The sequence below is a fragment of the Orycteropus afer genome, unplaced genomic scaffold (assembly GCF_000298275.1).
Source record: "Orycteropus afer afer isolate SDZICR_OR568_19922 unplaced genomic scaffold, OryAfe1.0 scaffold00310, whole genome shotgun sequence".
NCBI lineage: Eukaryota > Metazoa > Chordata > Mammalia > Tubulidentata > Orycteropodidae > Orycteropus > Orycteropus afer.
The window spans coordinates 431,097-435,105 of NW_006921897.1; positions in this window are offsets into that span (position 1 = coordinate 431,097).

A 4,009-nucleotide genomic window follows, 5' to 3' on the forward strand; every position below is an offset into this window, starting at 1 on the left:
TGGCTTTCCTGCTTTCTGCCTTGGGTGTAAATATTAGCAGGGAGGATTTGTCCTTCACTCAGTAACACTTTTCTTCATTCCTCCTACTCCTATCATCTCAGTAAACTAAATGTTCTCCTTCCTTTTGATACATGTCAAGATACTAGCTTGTGAATCTCTATTACCATCACCCCCCCCCCGTGGCTGAACACTTATGGACACTGTAAGACTTTTTGGCACACTGCAAACCTTGGGGGAAGGTACACAGACAAGAGCTAGCATGTACACTAAGGAAGCACTGACCACCTCCTAGGAAGACTCCAGGATTATTGGGAATTTAACTTCTATATATATTTTCTTCAGTGATTTATATGGTCTTTCCTCATCTACCACTTATGATGGAGGCCTTATTTTTATTTATTTATTGACCACAGAGGTAAGCTCATTTACGTGTATGTTCAGTGGCCACTTTCTAAAATGACATCCCATTAAAATCCTACTGTAAATACCAGAGTGGTTGTAAAAGCCTTTTATACTTATTCAGGATTATATGTCACGAACTAGTAGATGATGTATCAAATCTCTACCCTCCAGCCCATTTGGAAAACACTTTGAGAGTGTATTAAAGACACCCAGGAGGGATGATCATGTACAGGCATACCTCAGAGATATTCCAGGTTTGGTTCCAGACCACTGTAATAAAGTCAATATTTCAATTAAGGAAGTGCATTTTTTGGTTTCTCAGTGCATAGAAAAATTTTGTTTACACTATACTGTAGTCTATGAAAGGGGTTCTGGTGGCATAGTGCCTAAGGCATTTGACTGCTAACCAGAAGGTTGGCAGTTGAAACCAACCAGCCACTCCTTGGAAGGAAGATGGGCCAATCTACTTCCATAAAGATTTGCCACCTTGGAATGCCAATAGGGATTGCCATGAGTAAGAATCAACTCCATGGTAGTGAGGTGTTTTTTTTTTAAAGTCTATTAAGTGTGTAATAACAGCATTATGAAAAATTTGAATTATTGTTATAATTACCAAAATGTGATAGAGAGACGAGAAGTGAGTATATGCTGTTAGAAAAACAGCACCAATAACATTGCCTGACACAGGGTTACTACAGTCAATTTGTAAAAAACACCGTATCTGCAAAGCACAATAAAGTGAAACACAATAAAATGAGGTATGCCTGTAGTAGCTTCCTAGGTTTGCTACAAGTTACCACAATCTGAGTAGTTTAAAACAACAGAAATTTATTCTCTCTCAATTCGGGAGCCAGCAGTCGAAAACTAAGGAGTTGGTAGGGTTGATTCCTTCTTGAGCTTCTGAGAGAAAATCTGTTCCATGCATCTCTTTTTGGAGGTCACCATCAACTCATGACAAAGTATATCCAAAGTGAACTTTTATGTCAAAGGAGCTGTTACTATCATGGGCTTCAAGGAGGGGGATGGGGCTTCCAGGAGACATCTACAGGAAGCAGGAATGCTGTGAGCTGGTGAAGGGCAGGTGGTTCGGGGCTGTTCCACTCAGAGGACAGCCTTCAGAGTTGGAGGCAATGAAGAGCTGGTCAGCAGGCCAGTTTCCAGTGAGGAAGGAGGGCATACTGAGGAAAACCAACGACTGGACAAAAATGCCAGCACCTGGGCAGAGTCAGCTCTCAAGGAACTCTGGGGGTTGGTCTGGACAGGTGGACCCTAGGTAAATAAAGCCCACAGAGACTCCCCAACTTGTGTGTTATTATCACCTTCTTTAAGTCTCATTTTAGTACATTGGCCACAGGGTCCCTCTTTTTGTTACCTGATTTTATGGAGCAGCGAGAAATGAATCAAGAGGCAGAAATGCCTGAGGGAGGAGACATGGGAACAGTGTGTACTCTAGATGAAATCAGACCAATAGTCTAGTCCCATTCCTGTTACTTACTAGCCATATGATCTTCGGGAAAATTCCTAAATGCGATAACCATTAAATTCCTCATTTGTAAAATGGGTTTGATAAACGTTTTGTAGAACTGTTGGAATGTACACTATGTACATAAAATACATGGTACAGTGCCTGGCATATATAGTATCTGGAATGATTGACAGTTACTTCTAATATTATATTGATCTCAGATCCTACAACCTCACTCTTCTATGGGAACTGTTATCGACAACATCTCAGAGAATATGCAACTCAACAGAACACAGAATACCCAATCAGCCAAAAACAATGCTTAGTTACTAAAACTCTGTACATTTTCCCTCTAAGAAGAGCTATTATTTAATTCAGTGTGAGGACACTTTCCCAAGTGAATATAACCCCAAATTCTTATAACCAGTCAAAGACCATTTCCTTCTCTCCCTTCAGATACTCTTCCACCCAAACCACTATTTTTCATTTCATTCCCACTCCAATCAATCCATCCTTTCCTTAGTTTGACCAAATTATTCAAAATAACCTAATTTTTTTTTTAAAAAAAATTTAATAGAGTGGATTCTGGCTTTCCCAGACATACGAAAATTATGCCAAGCTAGTGGTTTCTGAGCATCACTTCAAGGAGTACCACTCTTATTTTTTTTGCAGATGATGTATATTAGTTCATGCCCCGTGTTTAACTACCCCATGAGGGGATTTCTGAATTATCCACAATCCAAACTGCTAGCAGTTTTCAAAGACACACCATCTTGGACCTGCCACCCACCACCAGCTTAACTGATTTGACAGTAATTGGTTCGGCTCTCATCTGGAGACCCACCTCCTCAGTCCTTCTTTTCATTTGGTCTTTAGGTCTTAAAAGTGTATCTCACCATCCTCTTTATATGATTGCTGACTCTAAACTCTACCACTTCTATCAGTAGAAGTATCTTACTTACCTTAGGATCCCCACTACTAACACAGTGCCTTCCAGAGAGCAGATGCTCAATTACTGTGTGATGAATAAATGAGTCAGTGAGCAAGAACTTTAATTTATTACAATTTCTCTTATGTTCATGAATAAACCCAGCAAATCCAAGTATGTATCTTGAATTTTACAGAACAGACTAAAAGTGACAAAGAAATCTAAAATTAATCATCTTTTACATTCTTTTTTCTGTACTGTAGCGCTGAATTCTTTCTCATTTCATGTTATCTTGTTTCCAGATGATAAAATAAGATGGACACTTTCCCAATTTGATTTATAAATTGGTTGTTATGGATTGGATTGTGTCCCTGAAAAAGTTATGCAAAAGTCCTAACCCCTATACTTATAAATACAACCATGTTTGGAAATGACAGCTTCTTTTCTTATGTGATGATGACATATCGTGCAGTGTCTAATAAAAAGACTAGAATAGAGACACACATACACAGGGGGAAAAGACCATGTGAAGATCCATTCCAAAGGCAAGGAAACCCAGAAGAAACTTACAAGGAAGGGATCCACCCCTAGAGTCAATTTGGACTTCCAGCCTCCAAAACTGTAGGACGATAATTTCTGTTCTTTAAAGATCCCATCTTACGGTATTCTTGTTACCTCAGCACTAGCAAAGTAAGAAAATAGAGAAACTCCTACTCTTAAGCTGGATAAACAACAATAAATGTGACTAATGTCATTCATAAACTTGTATTTGGAGCTAATTAAACCTGCTATTGAAAGGAACATTTGTCTATGGTCAACTGATTTTTGACAAGGATGCCAAGTCCCTTCAATGAGGAAGGAAGTTTTTACCAATAAATGGTGCTGGGAAAACTGGATTTCCACATGCAGAGGAAAGAATTAGGATCCATGCTTCACACCATATGCAAAACCAATTCAAAATGGGTAAAGGGTCTAAATGTGAATACTAAAACCAGAAAATTATTAGAAAAAAATAGAGAGATGTGGCTGTGGGGACTAATTTTTAATGATGGATCATCAGATATGACAACCAAAGCACAGGCAGCAAAATCATAACAGATAAATGGGACCTCATAAACATTTTTTTCCCCATCAAAGGACTATATCGAAAAGTGAAAATATAACCTACAAATTGGAAGAAAATTCTTGGAATTATATATCTGGTAAGAGTCTAA